We start from the raw sequence: 20,297 nt of genomic DNA on the forward strand, positions 1-20,297 counted from the left end.
ATACGCATCTTATGGAGCGAAAAATACGGCAATTTCAGAAATAAAGGCCAGGTAAGAGTGGGTTTCCTGATGCATGATTTGCAAGGCAGGTATTTATTATTATTATTATTATTATTGTTTTCTCTCACAGGTTGACACTGGCAGTCATAAACACGATACGGATCCTGCTTCCTCAGCTCTGGAGCCCCTGGGAATGTCCCGCGGTGTTGGTGGCAAGCTCACTGTCACAGCACAAGACGTTGTCTCGGTTAAAACCGGCAGACCGGTGCGGGTCAGCAAACCTGCCCCTTCGTGGGACAGAAGTGTCTGAGGCGGTGAGCGAGGAGCGGGTGCTGGGCCGGCCTCCCAGGGGCTTCGTGGACACCGAGGCTCCTCGCCCGCTGCTCCGTGACGGCCATCGGTCGTTGTGGCGGGGCCGCTCCAGCTGTTCCTCGGTCTAAGAAGAAAGGGGGGACTCGCAGGTGGGTGGGCGTTGGCGGGTGGCCGACAGCACACCCTAGAACGAGACCTTGAACTTCCACGCCTGTGTTTTGTTTGTGGGTGAAAGGCAAGCGGAACGTGAGAGCTCCGGTGTAGCAGCAGGTGTCACGGCCGCTGCAAGTGAGTCCTGGGGAGCAGCAGACTTCACAGGGTCAGAGAGGCCGTCAGGAGGGAGCAGGGTGCGCTGAGGGTCTGTCTCCAATGGGGTCTCACCTTCGAGTCCAACTGGCAGAGGAGCAAGAGTAGCTGATTAACACATGCAGAGGAAGAAGGCTTTCCCCCCACATTTCCCATCATCTGTTGAACGGCCAGAATGACCTTTCAGATTTTAAGGTAAAATGATCTTTCAGATTTTAAGGTCCCTACACTTTATATAAATGAAAATACACAGAAGCCAGCATCTCACCTGTCTGAAACCGGTGAGTCCCATGAAATGACTGTCAGAGAGCAAGGCTGCAGGGGGCAGCCTGGCTGAGTCTTTAGCTGCTTTCCCAGGAGCTAGTCCTTCCCATCAGAATAGCCCAGAGCAGTGCATTAAATCAAGGCACGCAACTTGATTGTTTTAGGTGGATGGTAACGTGAAGGTCATGAGTTTGAGTCATATACGGTTATTGTGTGTGTAAGTGATGTGTTTTATGAACCTTAATGATATGTAATAAAATCTCATAAACACCTAGAAATACTCATTCACCCCGGATTAGGTAGCGAAGGTTTAATGAAAATTTTCCCACATTGCTCGTAGACTTCCTGGTTACTTTCCTGGAGTCCTGGCAGCTTCTGAGCAACCGTTTTCCCAGGGCTCTGAGGCAATCATTGTGTGATCGAAGGGTCCAGTCAATAATTTTATCTTTATAGTGGGTACATGTGCATTATAAACAGTTTACGCATGCACCCCCCACCCATTTATACATAAAAGACTCCATCTCTCGTGAACTATTTTGCCTTATTCATAAGCCAAGACTGACTACTATCAAGAATCAGATAGTTCACCAAAAAGCTATTAGAGGAAAACCTTTGGATTTAAAGGGAAATAATTATTCATTGAACCTTCAGAAAACCCTCCAGCTAACATTAGTTAACTACGCTGAGTAGCAGATGGCCCTTTAAGTAGAGCACGTGGCCCCCATTTTTCCACAGTCTGCACTGCTCCCCAACATCCCCACCTGTGAAGGCAGGTGTTGGTTGCTGTCGATCAGTACAAATGGTGAAAATCAGAGTGACTGTAAAGTTGTGGTCAAGAACCACAAAACCACAAAGATATTTGAGGAATTGAGCAACGTTACTAAAATGACAAGCGTTTTGACTGAACTGGACAGCCGGGGGTCTGGAAAGAGTGCGGCTTCTGATCCGTCAGCGATTATACTCATTAGGGCTGATTGCATCAGGAAGAGACTCGGCTGGGGCCTCCACGGAGGTTATGAAGTGTGACGGCCTAATCACATGACGGGCCGGGGTCTGCTGAGAGGTGTCGGGGCTAGGTTTTGCTGAGTTCTGTAGTGATTCTCCGTTTGCGGTACGCACTTTTAATTCTGTAATGCGATTTCGGCTGGTTCAGGTTTACCTTACTCCAGATTTACTTTATTTCAGGTTTTATGGTCACCATCAGCATCTCCCCATGGTACGTACGAGTATATGCCACGAAAATTAATAAGCTACCTTCAGATGGACTCTTACTGAAGAATAGGGTAAGTTTTATTGGTGGCAACTTGCTCAGTACCAATTCTGGCTGTAGCACCGAGTGTTGTTTGACGCTTCAGTGACAACTGCCGCCCCCTGTCCCCCCCCCCCCCCCTTTCTAACTCTGCGTTTTGTTCAGCCACTGAACCTCTTCCACAGGCCATGGGCTTTCCCAATCCAATGATGATAACTCCACTCTTCTTGGCTGTTCATGTTTTAGCAGCGAGTGTGATACATTTCTGGGCAATGGGCATGAAGCAGGATCTCCTGGGGGACTTGGGGGACATCTCTGTCACAATTGAGAAGAGACACAGAGAAAGGACTTTCCCTGGAGGGTGCTCTGTCTGGTTGTGGCATCAGGCAGTGAGCCTGAGGAAAGCCCCCCCCCCCCCCCCCAGAGAATGCAGTCTGGGAGCAAGGAAAGGGACTTCGTCCTTGGCGCGGTGGGGGCGTTGAATTGGGCGGCCCTGGTGCTGCTTTGCCTCAGAATTTTTTTTCTTTAATATATTTTATTGATTATGCTGTTACAGTTGTCCCAATTTCTTTTCCCTTTGTTCCCGTCCACCCAGTGACCCCCTCCCTCCAGCTGTCCCCCCCCACTTAGTCCATGCCCATTGGTTGTGCATGTAGTTCTTCTCAGCATCTTCCTGTCCACTCCACTCCCTCCTACTATGCTTCCTAATTCCTGCACCATCTCCCTCCCTTTCCCCCTCCCCCTCCCCGCTGACCTCCCCCCATAATGTTCCCCATACCTGTAATTGTTTTTCCACTCTCGCTGCCTACTTAGTTTGCCTTTGTTTCGGTTCCCTAGCTTCTGTTGTTGGTTGTTGTGATACAGTTTTCATTTTAATGTTCATAGTTTTGATCCTCCTTCTCCTAAACAAGTCCCTTTAACATCTCACATCACAGTGGTTTGGATCTGATGCAGAATTTCCTATGGGAAGTAATACATTTCATAAGGCTTCAGCCAGAAGCATTTTCTGTTTCTTGTGCTGTGACTTCCCTAATTAATACGCTGGGGGGAACTTCCTTAGTGAATGGCTGACTTCATTAGTGAAGCGTGTGTGAGATTACGTAGGAAGGTCTTCCTCTCAGCCTGACTCACAGGACAGTTCATCTTAGCGAGGAGAGAGGCGATTGGATGGTGGGAGAAACATCAAATGCAGTTCTTAAGGCAAAATTTTAAAAAATATAAGGAGGTAGTAATAGCCTAGACCAGGAGTCAGAACCTATTCCAACAAATTCAGGTTATAAATGTGATGTATATGTTATAAATATATATGTATGTAGATATTAATGTTTCCTCTAAGATTATTCAAATAGTTCATATAGTTTATTATTTTGACTTAAGTACTTTCATGTTTCTTAAACTGCTCAACCTAAATTACTCACGTTATGTTAATTCAGGAATTCTGATCTACCTCTCAATAGTGGACAGGTCTCTATTGAGTTCAGCTTCCAGGGTCAGCAAACTTATTCTTTAAAGGGCCAGATAATGAATATTTTAGGACCTGCAGAGTATGTGGTCTTTTTTTCCACAAGTGTTCAGCTCTTTCGGGGACACAGGCCACGTGGAAGACAGCAGGCGTGGCCACATGCCCGGGAACGCTGGTGTGCCGAGGCCGGCCCGTGGGTCAGTGCACTGGTCACTGGCCTAGAGGATTAGTGCTCAGTGTCTGGTGGGCATCAGGCGTGGTCCTCCCTGCAGCTTGCTTGCTAGCGTCGTGACCCAGCTTCAGGAAGGAAGGTGACAGGAATGCCAGGTACCTGCCAGGCTCTAGCCTAAGCACTCTGGGCCTTCTCCGATTTAACCCTCACGGCAGGTCCCGGGAAGCCAGTCCTGCCGTGATGCTCACTTCCACAGGAGGGCACTTCAGAGAAAAGCAGCTTGCCCTGAGCCACCACAGCAGGTCGGTCAGTGGTGGGCCTGGGATCAAACGTCACCCACGACCGTGGACGACGGTGAAATTACTGGGAGCCTGGGTGGCGCACCCTCACCCACAGGGGCTCCGTGGCCGGAGAGCTGGACTGAGCCTCTCCTGGCTTCCTTCCTGTGGGCCTGGTGCCCGCAGAGCTGCACGGTCACAGACTAAGCATCAGTTTAGGGCCAGCGTGACATGGGGGTGTCAGAAGCCTGGGTGCGTGACCCAGTGAGGGCCGAGTCCCTACTCGAGGACGGATTTAGTGCCGTCCCTGCCTGCTCTGGAAGCCAGGGCTGGGGGAGCTCAGAAGGCGCCATTTCGCGCCACGGCTTATTCGTGCTCCAGAGGTGAGGTCTCCGTGGGATAACGTGTTATTTCAGGCAGTGAGCGCCATGGCCTCCTGCCTTCCCTGTGACTGTGGGAGTCCCAGTTACGCCGTGAATACTTCTCCTAACCGCCGTGACTGAAATGACAGTTCTCTTTCCAAATTCTTCTAGAGATGGTTTTCCTTTTCCTTAAATATAGTCACTAAGGCAGAGAGTAGACTTTCATTCTGGCCTAGACTATGAGATTAGTTTTATCTGTCTTTGTGCTGTTGTTTTTGTGTACATTAAGGTCGCTAGGTAATGCACCTGTCAGCATAACTACATTATAATAGGTAAATAGAACCCTAAGAGCAAACACGTTTTAATAAAAACGCTTTTAAAGTATTTTTCTAGAGCCCTAGACATAATATTCTTAGATTACAGATACATAAAAATGAACAATTGTGTGATTTTTATGAATCACTTGCTGAAAAACTTTATCCCACTGCCTGATGGTGAACAATAATTCCCATTCTCTGAGTCATCGGTGCAGGTTACTGGGCAAGGAGGAATATAGCCAAGCGTTCTAAGTCCTAAAAATCCATCGTCTAAACTTTTTAGGTGGGATGGGAGGCAGAGCCAGGACTTTGATGACCTAATATAGCCATCTGTGGTCCCCCATCTCCCTGTGTGCGTCCAGACTGACTAAGTAAAACCCCTACGGCCGTGCGCTGCATCAGCACGAGTTACTGGAGTTTTCCCTGAACCCGGGAATCCGTCCTCAGGTTGGGTGACAGAGTGCCACAGACGGGAGCAACAGAAATGGGGCGTGTCGCGGTCCTGGAGGCTACAGGCCGCAAATGAAGGTGGCGGCGGGGCCGCGCTCCTGCTGAAGGCTCCCAGGGGGGAGCCCGTCCTTGCCCCTCGCCCCAGGGAGGGCCGGCATGTTCGCCCGGGGTTTCCTCTGTGTCCCCGTCTTCACGCTGCTGTCTTTTCATAGGGACTCCGCTCACATGGGTCAGGGGCCCGCCCCCTCCCACAAGACCGCCCGTCAACTTCATCACACCCGTCACAGAGCTGTTTCCGCACCAGGTCACGTGGTGAGGCACTGGGTACTGGGACTTCAGAGTGTCTTTGGGGAGGGGCAGGTACACCATGACGGAAGGCAAGGCTGCCGAGACCGGCGGTGGCGTTTCCCACTCAGCCGTCACTGCGCAGGGGAGGCCTGCGTGGAGCTCTGTGGGGTGCAGTTCGTACCTGGGGGGCGACCGTCCCCTCCCACGTGCAGTGGGGACGGCAGGCTCCCAAAGGCATTTGCCGTTTGAGCCGGCCAGTGAGGGACACGGGAGCGCGTCGTGGGGGGGGACACGGGAGCGCGTCGTGGAGGAGACGGTGCAGGTGGGGGGGACACAGAGACGGCAAGTGAAGGCGTGGGCGTCAGAACGCGGGAGGGGTGTGTGTTTGCTCGTCTGGTGAGTCCCGGCTGCTCCGTGCCGGGCGCCGGGTGTCCCTTCACAGCAACAGCAGCCCTTTGAGCCCCGTGTGCAGGCGGGGACTGACCCGGAGAGACGCCGAGTGCCCTCTCGCCCACACCCAGGAGACGGGGCTTCCAGGGCTGAACCCAGACAGTCTGGTGGCCCTGCTTGCGCGTTAGCCACTGTGATGGGAAGGGCAGTTCAGGGCATTTGGGACCCTTGCCGAAGGCGAGCGAGAAGGTGGAAGAAAGCGGTTTGTCACGTGAGGACTCGGAGCTCTGCGGTCACAGGCAGGTGCGCGGCGCACAGGCTTCGAGGACAGGCGTCAAAGGGCCGGGCACCTGCGGGTGGAGGGAGGGCTGGGCAGAGGGAGGCTGGGCCCAGGGCCCGAGAGGAGCCCTGTGAGACACAATGGGGGTTGGAACGAAGGGGCGTTGCGGTGACAGCAGTGACAGAGGCGTGAGGTGGCGGTCAGTTAGGACCAGTCAGTGCGCGCTCCGGCGCGTGGCCCTTCTCACTCTGGACTCAGGTGCTCGGAGCAGAGGTCTCCTCAGCTCAGGTGATCAAAACAGGAATTTCCACCCATAACCTTGGCCTTAGAAAGTCTAGTAAGAACACGCTAACGCTCTTTTAAATAGGTAACGAAGACATTAAACTATTTTCTGCCACAAACTACATAGAAGTGGCAGGAAGTAGTTTGTCAGAACACTCTGATGCACTTGCATCTGTTTTTCTCACATTGGAACTCCTTGGGGTAAATTCCCCCACGTGTTCCTGGAGGCAGAGCCGCGCTTCTGCATCGCAGCCTACTCAGCTAGAGCCTGCTCTTTAAACACCCATCTGTGGATTCTCCACAGCACTTTTAATTTGTTACCAAGTTACTGTAATAACACTTCCCATTAAATTGAAAGGGAGGCATTAATCAAAGGTCCCGGGTTGCCTTTGTGTGGGACAGAGGGGACCTAATGTGTGTCTCCTTGTGAGTGACTGTGGCCCTGGTGCATGAAGCTGCCAAGACCATCATGAATATCCAGCAGGATATTTTTGGACTTTTATCAGAAGATACCAATTATCAGAGGAAGATTTATTAAAATACTCTGTATGTCTCTTAAGCGAATTTCTTATTTTGTGCAGTTATTTTATGCACGTGACTGGTGCCACCCCAGACCAGGCACTGTGACTCTTGCTTATCTCTGGTGGCGTTTGGCGTGTGTCTGTGCACTTGGCAGCTTTCCCCAGGACTGGCCGGGGCCCAGTGGCACGATGTCATTAATCAGACAAAAGCAAACATGAGCAGTGTTTGTGAGTCTCTCTTCCACTTCTAGCCTGTCACCTAAAAGCATAATGTCATAAATTTGGGAAAAATGAGGCATAAGCTGACATATTCATATACACGCTACATCTCATTAAGTGCAAGTCTAGTAAGTATTGAAAAGAATGCGAAAAAATGCCATTTGATTGCTTACATATCGCACAGTGGAAACTGGAGTTACCTGAAAATGGCAAGCATCCTAATCCTAGCGTTCTCGCAGGCACCTGAACGCAAAACAGACCCTCACGTGTGAGTAAATGTCCTTACTTCTGGTGACGGACTTGCAACTTGGCATTTTGCGCTGCTGTTAGATAAAATAATTCTTGGAATCGTAATGTGGAATGTTGAGCACTCAGTCAGAATTCGGTGTTGGCAGATCTGAAACAAATGTAGCAACGGGGATTACGTTCTTGTGCTTGGTCCCCTCTGAGAGGGCATTCTTGTGTAAATCAAGTGCCCGGAGGACAGGGAGGGGGAGAAGGGACAGGGACACTGCTCCTTTAGTCCGAAGGCACATCCAGAGAAGAATACGGAGGACGAGGGGGGATGCGAACTGCGGCAGCGCAGACTCGCCGGCATGGGCCGAGAGCACAGCCACAGGACTGCTGCGACTCGTAGGCTGCCGTTCAGACGCGCAGTGAAGCAGGCAGAACAAAACCCTTTTATTCTCCACATCCCAGCGGCCCCTGCCCATGCAGAAGGTCTTTGCGTCACGTCACGTTCTCGCAGACCGGCTGCAGGTCAGGTCTGTTGTGGTCCCCAGGCCTAATGCGGGCCTCGCAGGTGGGCCAGCTGCGGGGGGCTTCTTCCTCTGCCCGAGGGGGGAGCCAGCCTGGAGTCCGATGGCAAACGGGGCCTGCGGCGGCTTTTTCATAGTGAAGCGGCCCACGCACCCGGAGAACGGTTGTACGGGCCTGTGGTCCATGTAGCCACGCCGTCTACACAGGGTTCCCCAGGAGTTTAAAAGTGGGTCTTCAGGTGAGGGCTCGGCCGCTCTGCCTGCTGCGCCAGCAGCTCTCGGGCCCCTGGGACAGGGACGGAGCGGGTGGCACTGGCTGGGCCACTTGGAGATGGGCTTGATTAGGGTTCAGTCTGGCCTGGAGCGTGCGGACACTCTGAGGTGCTCTCATCCACGACCTCAGGTTCCCCGACTCCGCGGCCCAGCGCAGGGAGTGCCTGCTTTCAGCCCCTCTGGGGAGCTGCCGTTCTCGACGGGGAGAGCTGAGCAGTGGCACCCGGCACTCGGCCGCAGGCATCCCAGTGACAGAACGTGGCTGACACGGCCAGACGGCCCGGGCTGGCTCCTGTCCCGCCCTCATGGAGCCTGAGACCACGGCCCAGCGATGGGCTCCCGGGGCCCAGAGAGCGGCGCCTTGCTGGGCTCCCCGTGCTCCGAGGAAAAGCCGCGGCCTTCTGCAGCCTTCTGGAGTGAGAGGCGTGGAGGACGGGTTCGAGCGAATTAAAGAACATCAGTGGGGCTATGATGTCTGCCGTCGCGAGGCCTAGCTGTTTGCTTAACCCTCCGGAATAGGAAGCTACAGGGAAAGGCTTAACTTCATTCCTTTGGGCAGCTCAGGCCTGAGCGCCCGCAGGCCTGGTGTCTGAACTCGCTGCCTCTCGAGACATCTTCTGGGGGGCAGCCCGCCGCCCAGGGGGCCTCTGCAGCACACGCACCCCGGGCTTGTCTTAAACGGACAGGGTCGAGAAGCGGGTCGACCAAACGCACAGCCAGGTGGTCTTCACGGAGTCCCGTTCCTCTGTGAGAGTGCCCGTTTTCACCGTGCGCAGGACTCCCCTCCGTTCTGGTCTGCTGCCCCACGGAGAGGCCCGGCGGGTGCTCTTGGGGGAGGGGGAGGGGAGGGGGAGGGGGAGGGTCGGTCCCCGTTAGGGATGGTTAGGCCGGAGGAAGCAAGCACAGTGCTGCCCTGTCCCGGGCTTTCCACGGCACTTGGGCAGGGAAAGCAAGTTGCATGTATTGATTTCGTCTTTTTAATTTCACTTTGTAAAGCCCCGGGGATGCTCTTCCCCCAGGACTTAAAGCGGGCAGAGGGCTGCTCTCTGGCACAGCGGGAGTGAGGGCTTTCTTCACGCCCACGAGGGAGGGAGGGCTGCCCTGCCCTCTGACCCCGCGCTGGCTGTTGCTCCGTGGGCGCAGGGCCGGCTCCGCGGGTGAGTCCGCGTCCGGTCCGCACCCCTGGCAGCCAGACGCACGCTGCGCTCTTTGGAAATTTCCGTTCCCTTGCGCTTCCGTTTCCATGGATGTTAAGATTAAATTCTGATTCCTCAGGGAGCTGTTCTTCAAATTACCCTGTTAAACAGAATGAAGCGCCTTGTTATCTGTAGCAACTCTGGTTAAAAAAGGAAGAGAAATGAAGCTTTTATTTCTTGGTGGGTGTGACACAGGGTAAGATGTGCACCGGTCTGAAAAGAAGGTGACAGCGGCGTGAGGAGGTGCAGTGGGCCAGCCCCCGTCCCCCGCCTCCGCCCCAACCTGTGTCTTCTGATGGCTGCCTGAGACCTTCCTGTCCTTGAGGGCGCAGGGACACGTGCTGAGTGTTCAGTGAGCTGCTCCTTCCCTTGAATCGTCCTAGGCGCTCAGCACTGTCCCCCCTGCACAGCCTGGCTTTTCTCCACCACCACAAACACCGAACCAACACCCTGTCTGTCCTGGGAGATGGCCCCCAGGGGCTGGCGGGTTCCGTGGCTGTGTGACCTCGTTCCACTTCCTTTTCCTCCCGGCTTCCCTCCCGGCTCCCCTCACTGGTCTGCAGGCCTCCGGAAGTCCTGCTGCTCTTGGGAGCATCATCAGCCAGTCCCCTGTTATGTCAGTTGATAGCAGTTTGATCGTTGTGACCCACTTCTGCGTGAAAGGCTGCCTCCCTGCCTGCAGTCAGGTGGGGTGGAACACGTGCCTCCGCTTCCCGACCCCTGCCCCCCACGGGTCGCAGGACAAGGGTGGGAAAGGTTACTCCCTGAAGATGTTTAGTTCCTGATCTTAAGCCTTTGCAGATTTTAAAAGAAGAAAAAGAAACTATAACTGAGAATATGCTGTTAAATAAGAGCCTCTGTTTCCTAGATTTATCAGTGGTAGTGATAAATAGTAGAGAGGAATAGCACTTCTAGGAACAAGAGTGGCCACAGAATCACAGGAGGCGGGAAAGGAAGGGCGCCGGCCCCTGCTCTCCCACTGCAGCTCCGGTGCCCAGCGCCCCGCAGCCCGGCCCTGGGTCCCTCGCTTGCTGTCAGGCCTCCCCGTTGCTTCAGCTCCTGCTGCAGCCAGACCTCTGGGCAGGTCAGCAGCTGAGCTGTGCTGAGAAACCACAGAAAGCCCCAAACCAAGCCAGACCAAAATGACCCCAACAAACGAAAAACCTATTTGATCAAGTGCGCTGGTCTTGACTTCTGCTTTTCTGGGCAGCGATGCCATTACTTAGACAGCAGCACGCTCTTCTGTATGTCATTAGCATGCGTCCGATCACATCTCTCCGTCGGCCTTAATCTTCGAGTATGGAGTCGCCTTTAATTTAAAAGGTTTTCAATATTCCCCGCTCGTTTCTTCTAACAGACTTGCTGCTGGGAGACATTAACTGTTGCCCTAGAAACTCCCAAAACATCCATTTCCCTGGAGCAGCATCTCACTGATGTCAGCACTGAGGTCACAGTGTTTAGTCAGAGCCGGCTCAGCCAGCACTGTAAGGCTGACGAAAAGACCCTCCTATGTCCCCGAGCAACCGGAAAGCTCAAAAGGAGCAGATCGCCCGGTTTGGAAGGGGGCTCCTTCCAGTCAGAGGAGACCGATTTTGCCGGGACCCCCGAGAAGACACACGATTACCGTTTACTGATGGGAAACGCAGAATGACAATTTTCTGTAGCGATACCGCGCTTCCCGCACGGATGGCCTGCATCGCGGTGCTCGCGTGTCCCAGGCGCGGCTTTTGGTCAGCGTGGGGAAGCCTCCGTGTGCGTGTGCGTCCAGAGGGCAGGCTGTCCCGCTTGTGTCCGTCCCGCTCTCACGGAGGGGCCTTTCTTCCTTTCTTGAGGATGCAGAGAGGACAGATAATGGATTTGAGGGGTATTTTTGAGCTGTTTGATTTCACTAGGACAGGAATAGGATTGGGTATTTGTATCACAATTAGAAAATTCGTTATGAATTAAAACCCATGCTGATTACGTGTAACATAAGTTTTAGTGACTGTATGCCCTGCTTTATTTTTTCACATGGTTACTAACCATGTGTATTTTGAAATAGCTATGATTTTTAAGATGGTAATCCTGAAAGTTCCATTTCCGTGTCTAGGAAAGTAGTTGAATGCTCCTACTACGTGACTTAATTTTACACTGATTCCAGCTGCTAACTGCGGTCTGTTTTCCTCCAGCCAGTGGCCATCAAGATGCCTTTCCGAGGTGCCTTAAACCCATGCTTTATTTCAAGTATATGCTCTCAAAGGTGATAGTCCACTTTAAAAAAAAGATACCAAATGACTTTGGTGTTTTCAAGTCTTTCATCCCTTTGGAAATTAGAGCGAGAAGGAGCCTGTGGGCGTGGGTCCTCCGCTGAGAGACCCCCGCCCCCGTTTGTAAAGAGCAGGACACGGAGCACGTGGAGCGGCCACTTGCAGGGGCCACACAGCTCACGGGGGGGCTGGGGGGGCGGCCGAGCCTGCCTCTCCTGGCTCTGCGTCGAGACCTTCCCACTGCGTCTCAAGGGGACCATATTTAGAAAAGATTAAAATGCTGGCGCTTCCTCTGCACATCTGTATTTTTCAGTAACTCAGTCTCTGCCGTGAGTTACACTCAGCATTTCCAGTGTTTATCTGAAAGGCCCTGAAGCTCCGAACACTTGGGGTTTGTCCTCCAGGGGCCCATCGGACCCCCAGTCCTGAGCACGGGGTCCCTCTCTGCTGCGTCGGGTGTGCAACTGCCCTGAGCCCCTCGAGGGCCACCCCCTTCCCTTCACTGCAGCGGTTGGGGTTTTGGGTACCAGCTGAAATACTTTATAATTCACAGCAATGCTGTTCAAAGTTCACCCTTAGAAATCACAAGGTGAAAGTATTCATTTCTAGCCCCCTTTCCCTCTGGTTATGATTATAAAAGCTTTTAAAAGTATCATTAAGACGGATTAAGGGGTGAAGAGGGCAATCGACTGATGTGGCATAAAACAAGGTAGTAAAATATTAACAGTAGAAGCGAGTGGTGAGCATATGGGTCTTCACTGTAAAATTCTTTCAATTTGTAAGTATTGTGTTGGCCAGAAGTTTGTTTTTTTCTATACGACAGCTCTAGTAGCACTTAGTTGTCTTTAACTTCATTCAAAACAATTTTGTTAGATTCTGTTGTGATGGCTGTCATATCAGCATGCATTTAAAAAAAACATAAAAATTGGGGAATTTTTGTATAGCCATTGTAATATTGAAGGTGGAAGAAAATATGCAACATTTTTGGCCTATTATGTTTTATTATTCCAAGAAAGTAAAAATGCAGCTAAGACACACACAGAAATTCTGAGCAGCGCGTGGAGAAGGGGCTGTGACTGATAGAACAGGTCCGAAGTGGTCTGTGAAGTTTCCTGCTGGAGATTTCTCGCTGGATGGTGCGCCACGGTTGGGCAGACCAGTTGAAGTTGATAGCAGTCAAATTGAGATGTTCACTGAGAACAATCAATGTTCTACCATGTGGGAGAGAGCTGACATTCTCAAAGTATCCACACCACTAAAGTTATTGGTGAAAATAAAAATGTGTCTTTTATTTTATGGGTAAAATCATATGGACTTTTCAGCCAACCTGATATTTGATGAATTTTTAAATAATGTTTTTGAAAACGTAAATAACTAAACACAATAGAATTTAAATAGTGTAATATTCAAAACTACTTATCTTTTTTCACGAGAGGAGAAAAATGAATTTAGATATTTTGATGGAAGTATTAACAGTGTTCTTAGACACATCATAGTAAGTGTTTGAGCCCTTTCATCATCGCGCTTAGGATATGGGATTGTATAAATCTCATTTGTTTGATTGGAAAAACATCCATTTTGGTCGCTTGGTAGTATGGTTTCCTCCAGCCTCTTTTGTCCTTGAAGCGTTTGCGGAGAAAGCAATGGAAGTCTGGATCTTTCCCATTAATTAGGGCTTTCACCAACTGGCTGCAAAGCAGCCTTCGAAGCACGCCGCGCCTCTGAGCGCCGATGGGCTGGGCTGCCGTGGGCACTGGCACTGTCAGCAGAGCTTTTTCAGGAAAAGAGTTGAACGACTGCAGAGTCAGCATTGAACTTGAATCAGGGAGAAGGACAGGGCAGACCTGTCCCGCCCGGAGTCCTGAGAGCACCCCTATTTAAGTCAATGTAGGAACAGGAGGGAGGAAGGACCGTCCCCACATGAGAGGCCACAGGGGGATTGTCTCCACAGGAAACCATTGCCAGGGAGCAGGAAACACTGCCTGGACCACTAGAGGGCAAGGGCAAGGCCAGCTTCACGAGACAGCACACCTCACCCCAACAGAGAGCTTCCTGGGACAGGCTGTGTGTGCCCTGTGCGCACACACGTGTTCTTCTAGCTGCGTCTCGCTTGTCTGTGGGAACCTCGGCATGTCCCTGCTTGCGAAACTTACAACAGGAGTTGCTGCCGCAGGGCCCATCGGCGCTCTAATAGTGCACGTCTGGTCTGAGAGATGGCAGAGGACCGCTTAGCCCAATTCCTATCTTTGGGGTTCCAGCATATGATGGGGATGCCCCAACAATGTGTCGCCTCCTAGTGAGGAAGGGCCGTCAGCATTGTGGTTCCAAATGCTGCGTCTGCGATCATTTAAATTCAAAATGTTCTCAGCCAAGAGCACCCACGTTTGAAAAAGCTATACAAAAACAGACACGTCTGCAGCCTGTGGTGTGTTTGACGGAAAATATTGTGTGTTGTCAGATGCCGGGATGTCTGAAGGAAGACTTCAGAGGCAGCACGAAACCATCTGGGATGAACGCAGCCTGGGGGTGTCCCAAATTGCCGCAAAGCGTACAGAGCTTGGAGCCAAATGCTGGCTAAAAATTTTAGAACCCCTCATGGATTTAATTTGGTATAAACATAGACGAGAAATAGGCAAGATGTTTAGGTACAAACGGCAAGCCCCAGCACAGCAGGGCTTATAGACTCCTCAGAACACGAGCGAGAAGTAGGACAGAGAATCAGGAGGATGGGACGGCACCCACGAGGAAGAGACCCAGCGATACAGGAACGTGGCAGACAGACGGCGAGGCAGACAGGGAGGAGATCTGCGGAATCCGGACGGGAAGACAGAAATAAGGCCCGAGACGGGCGAAGGGGTCCCCGGGGCGCCGGCAGAGGAAGGGTCGGGGAGGAACGTAGCAGGCACTGCGGAGCGGGCCGAGCGGCGCGGTACTCCGGGGAGGCACAAGGAGGCAGAGACCGCACGCTAAGTGAGCGCGTAGACTGCTTTGCAGAACCAAGATGGGGGCCCCGGAACCGCTGCTGCCCCGCCTCTGACCACCTGACCTCCCTCGTGTGCGCCGAGGCCCCGCCGCCTGGGAGACGGGACCGGTCAGCGCGGAGCTGGCCGTGAGCTGGCCATGAGTGTGTCGCACACCTGCCCCGCGGGGCTGAGTGTGAGCAGGGCGCTTCCGGGAGCCCCGCGGGCCGCAACCCCCGACAGTAAAATTGCAGGGCTGTGATCAGAACTGTGAGAAGAGGCAAAAAGTTCATGAAGTGTGAGAAATTTGGGAAGCTAGCGACATCAAGAAAAGCACGTTTGTTCTTGCATTCAACCATTTCATAGGATGTTTGGGGAGAAGATACGTCCTCTCCTATGGAGTTGTATTTATTTCTGTTTCTAAGTTTGGGTTTTCTCTGTTTTATTGAGGCAGAAACGACACGTACCATCTTATTAAAATTTACAAAGCATCCAGTCGACAAAGTGAAGAAGTTTCTGAAACTCGGGAAGCCCAGATTTCTGGGATATTTGTGAGGACAGACATGTCCGTTTGTCTGACGGCAGAAGGTCCTTATATACCGCCTGCCTCTCGCTTGCTCTCCGGGGGAGCTCGGGGAAGCGCTGGGAGTGCCTCGGGCCTGTGGTGGCCCCAGGAGGTGCTCTGGGCTCCCCCACCCGTTTGCTCCCTGCAGGAGAGGGAAATGGGGGCCGAGTGTCTTTCTCAGTGGGCCACACTGGCTGGAGGCCCGTGGGGGTGGAGCCGTGGGTGCTCACATCGCCCAGCCAGCGGGGACGTGCCAGGAAGGAACCAAAGCGGCTGGTGCTGTCACCACTGTGCCCTGGTGGCACCAGCCCTAGAACCCTGTGCTCGAGGTCACACATCCCTCAGTGAGCTGTCCTGGCTTTGCAGGGGACGGGGTCAGGCCCTGGTTGTCCTGGAGAGTGCAAGGATCCCACCAGAAGGGAGAGGTCATAAGGGACCTCATCTTAGGTCTGTTCTGTCCTGGGCCTTGCAGGGAGTGAGGTCATTACCAGTGCTAGTTTAATTCACGTTATGTTACTTACACCATTTCAGAGAAGGAAAACTCTGACTCCAAAAAACCTCCGCTGCCTTGCGGCATACCTCTTCAGGGGAAAGGCTAAGGGAGTAAACCCCGACAGAAAATCCGGAGCCGGAATCCCTAAGGCGGTTTGACGTTGTAGTCAACACCGGCAACTCCTGCGGCGCACCTGAAGCCAAGCTGTATTGACTCCGTCTTTCCCTTGGACCCTTCAGCTGCGAAGAGAGGGGGGGTCTGCTGCATGGGCAACAGCAGACCCTCCATATCACCCTGCCCAGGCTCTGTAGCTTCAGCTTCACTGGAGAGGACACTCCAGCGTCATCGCAAGATGTCGATTCAACACGGGAGGAGACAGATACCATGTCACTCCCGAGTCGGACTGCACAGCCATTCTCGGCGGTGCAGATAGACTCTTAAGAAGCTACACCATCGTCTCTCGAGACGGACGGCTGCCGACGACGACTTACACCATTTCCACGATAACCGCGCTTGTCCCAGGCCAGCGTTGGCGTCCAGGTTGCAGCGGCGCACTCAGGAGTTGTACGGTGCTCGATGTTGGTGTCCAAGGTGCGACAGGGGCCCTCAGGTGTGTGAGGCACTCAGTGTCGGTGTCCAGGTTGTGAGCGAGGCCACCAGATGCTGTACAGAGCTCACGTTGCAGCCTGGACGCCGGCATCGAGTGCCCGCGTGCGGATGCAGCTCAGGTTCGTGATCCCGTCAGGGCCTGACTTGGAGCCTGTGCAGAGAAGGGGTTTTTTTCCAACAAAGGCAGCAGGGGAGGGGGTGCTGGTACGTTTCCGCTCTGCGCGGCCACGTTTGTATTTTCGATGGCGTTTCGTTTGTTTAACAGGTTCTGGTTGACCGGCTTAGCCAGTCAGAGATCACGTTGGTCCCATGACGGTTTTAATACATTTTATATTGCAGCGTTCACGGCCATCTTGCCCCCGATGGTCACCCCCCATGGCAGCCCTGGAGCATTCTTTATGCTCCCCCTTCAGAAGGGGGCGGGGCCTGCCGGTGGGGGAGCAGAAGGCATCTCCTCTGCGTAGGACTTGGTCGTGGTCCAAGTGTCCCCCCAGGACCACCGGCCACTCGGTGCGGTGCTGTCTCTCCACACGTGGCGGCTCTCGGGCTCCTGCTGGGGGGAAGGCGGGGTCACCGTCACCGTCAGGACAGATGACCGCTGACTGCAGAGCAGCCAGAGGCCCTCCCTGGGTCCCGGATCCTGACATTGGGGCGCTCAGCCTGGACAGCTGTCACTGCTCCCCTTGGTGCTGATGGGTGGTCCCTGACTCTCGGCCCGCACATTTCTGGGGTTGGGCTGCATCCCGTGGGGCGCAGTTTGTGGGGGGCTTCTGCTTGTTTTCTGGAGGGTCCTTGGTGCATCCACAGGTGTCCCCGGCGACTCCTGTACGTGTCGCAGACCCCGCTGCCACGCCTCCCTTCAGTGTCTGCTCCATTTCTCGGGTCCGTCACGTCAGACGTCACCCGGCGTTCAGGACAGGGGCGTCCGTGGGCAGCGGTGGCTCCTGTCTCTCTGCTCCGTCCCCTGGGGCCAGGCTGCCTGGCTGGTCCTGAGGGCGCCCCAGCGGGGGGCCCCCCACCCCATCCCCTCACTGAACCCATGACTGCGTCAGGCATGTGCTCTCCAGCTCCTGGCAGGACCGGAGACGTGCCATCGTGCGCCTCGGTCACATGCAGACACATGCACGTGCGGCCTTGGTTGTGACAAACCTGCTGTCCCCATGTCCTTACCGTGGTGCCCTTGCCCACAAGGGACGTAGACAGCTGACCCGCAGACCCTGCAGGAGGACAGGCGATTGTCTTTGCAGTGCGCTCGTCCCTCAGAAGCCGTGTGTGACGGTCGCTTCTCAGCAAAGCGTGGGGACGCGTCTCCACGGGTCGGTGGCGCAGGAGCGGCTCGGCGGGGCTGCCGGTTTCCTGCCCCGCGTTTGAGCCGTTTGTGTCCCTTGTTCCCCCCGCCGGGGGGCAGGGGCAGCCCCAGGAGAGCTCCGGGTGGGGCCTGGATGGCGGGTGAGGTGGGGACCCCTCTGTTGGGTGAGCCCTCTGCAATCTGCGCGTGTGTGGGAAGCGTGTGCTCCGCATGTGCACATGCGTGTCCGGGGCACAGGGAGGGAGCCTGCCCTGCTCGCAAACGCACTTCCTGGGAGGACGCGTCCTCAGAGACGCGCTGAGCGCAGGACGCCGTGACAGCCCCGCAAATGCTGCGTGTGGCAGGAGTGGCATCGCGGGCCCTCGCGGGCAGAGCAGGACCGGAGACTGCCCTGTGACGGGCGTGTGCGTGTCTGAACCCCCAGGACGCGGGGGCGCGGGGGGGGGCCCTGAGGAGGAGGAGGCCTGCGCGGCACCTGCGCGGCAGGTGGACGTCCCGGAAGCGGCTCCGTGGGGACTTGCAGCCTCTTCTCCTGCAGGTCCGGGCGCCGCCCGCGTTCGTGGCGCAACACTGACCCCCGGTGGACACCGAGGGAACCGCGCTGTCCCCGCAGGGAGGCGGGAGTGGCTTCTGCCCTGAGAAGGAGCCCACGTGGAGGAGTCCGCCCGGCGTTACCGCGGAGAGTCTGGTCCCCACGCCGCCCCTGCCCCACAGCGTCCCTGCGGTCAGCGCGTCCCTGTGTGGACGTCGGCAGCCCCCCGCTGTGACCTCGGCTGTGGCTGACGGCGGCCTCGCGGGCGTTCCTTGGTTCCCCAGGGTGTCGTCACGCAGGGCTGCGCAGTGTCCGCTTCTGCGTCATCCTGCCGGTGACTGCACAGTGGGAACGTCCCTGTCCCTCGGAGGGCGGGGCCGGGCCGACACTGGGTTCTGCACCGCCTCCCAGCCTCCGCTCCTGCCCACCTGTGCACCTGCGCACATGCACACCCCCCACCTGTGTGCCTGTGCACCTGGCCCCCCCCCACCTGCGCACATGCGCACATGCACACCCCCACCTGTGTGCCTGTGCACCTGCGCCCCCCCTCCCCACCTGCGCACATGCACACCCCCCACCTGTGTGCCTGTGCACCTGCGCCCCCCCTCCCCACCTGTGCACATGCACACCCCCCACCTGTGTGCCTGTGCACCTGTGCCCCCCCACCTGTGCACATGCACACCCCCCACCTGTGTGCCTGTGCACCTGTGCCCCCCCTCCCCACCTGTGCACACGCACACCCCCCACCTGTGTGCCTGTGCACCTGTACCCCCCCCACCTGCGCACATGCACACCCCCCACCTGTGTGCCTGTGCACCTGTGCCCCCCCCACCTGTGCACATGCACACCCCCCACCTGTGTGCCTGTGCACCTGTGCCCCCCCTCCCCACCTGCGCACATGCACACCCCCCACCTGTGTGCCTGTGCACCTGTGCCCCCCCCCTCCCCACCTGCGCACCTGTGCTGCTGCTGGCGCAGTGGGAGTCCGCGCCTCAGACCGTCGTTTCCTGTCGGCAGAAAGTGGGGGGGTGCTGCCCCCCAGGAACTGCTGGGCCTTACCTGGCCCTCTGGTAGGAGCAGAGGGAGCCCCGCTGGGCGTCTTTGTGCACACGTGCACGTGCAGTTGTGGTCCCTGCTCAGCCCCCCGCTCATTCTGCTGGTAACAGAGCCCCCTTTATTGGTGGGGGTCGGGGGACTGTGTGTTTTCATGGGATGTGTGTGTGACCCGGGCGTGGTCAGGGAGTGGCCGTCGCCTGCCGCAGTGGCTGGTGTGGGGCTCGCACCCGGCCCCGCGGGCTCTGATCAGACTCCGCCAGGACGGCTGCCCCGCGGGACGGGAGCTTCCGGCTCAGGCTCCGGGTGCCCTCCCTGCGTCGGGCTGTACATCGCCTGCCATGCGCATCACCCTCACCAGCTGGGCTGCACCCGTAGGTGCCCGCTCTGCGGACAGCGCCCGCTGAGAGGAGTGTGGGGACCTTCTGGCCACAGTTGTCTGACCGAGACTTCTGCCCACACGGACGTATCTGGGGATTTAAATAAAAGCGTGGGAGCTGCGGGAGCTGGTGTCCCCGTTCCTGGGGGCCTCGTGTGAGCTTCAGGAGGAGAGCGTTTAAAGTGCTTGGTCAGAATCTGGGTTCCAAACTAACTGAGTTATTTTTGTTTACTGATCTTTACATTCAAGGAAGTTGTGGTCAGAGTGTGAGAAGCAGACTCCTGCTGGGGAGGTGTCGCGGCCGCTGAGCAGAGAAACATCCAAACCGTGGGCAAGGGAAGCCGCGCTCCTGCCAACCCTGCGCGCGGGGACGGGGCTGCGCCCTCGCCGCAGGCGAGCACACTGGGTGGTCTCCTGCAGGTGGGGCAGGGGCTGCTGGGGCTGGCAGAGGCCCCGGGGGTGGCGGGCGGGCCGTGGCGGTGGGCAGGGCCCACGGGAAGCCGGTGAGCGGCTGGCGGGGACGGGAGGCAGGACCGGGCAGCTGGCAGCACTTCCGGCCGACAAGCAGGCTGCGTGTTCTCCTGCAACAGGCTCTAAAAATAGTCGGCAAGACCAGAGGAGCTGGCCACGCGGGGCGCAGGGCCTGGCAGGGTGACCTTCTCCATGGAGACCGGGACGGGCTTGCTGGTTGGTCCTTGGTTTTCTTCGATGGGAGCAGCAGCAGCAGAGACTCACTGGCTCCCTGGAAACGCCTCCTGCAACATACTGACCA

General features: G+C 55.5%; 1 long non-coding RNA gene across 1 annotated transcript in view; it reads left to right on the forward strand.

Moving 5' to 3' along the window:
• Positions 1 to 216: 216 nt before the first annotated feature.
• LOC149999165 (uncharacterized) overlaps positions 217 to 20,297 on the forward strand; it is a 159,917-nt gene continuing 139,836 nt past the window's right edge. The window contains exons 1-2 of the long non-coding RNA XR_016513512.1: positions 217 to 461; positions 2,068 to 2,165. This is a non-coding gene — a long non-coding RNA (uncharacterized LOC149999165). The remainder of the gene's footprint in view (positions 462 to 2,067; positions 2,166 to 20,297) is intronic.

Source organism: Furipterus horrens, unplaced genomic scaffold, assembly GCF_987537825.1.
Source record: "Furipterus horrens unplaced genomic scaffold, mFurHor1.1.pri manual_scaffold_10, whole genome shotgun sequence".
Taxonomy (NCBI): domain Eukaryota; kingdom Metazoa; phylum Chordata; class Mammalia; order Chiroptera; family Furipteridae; genus Furipterus; species Furipterus horrens.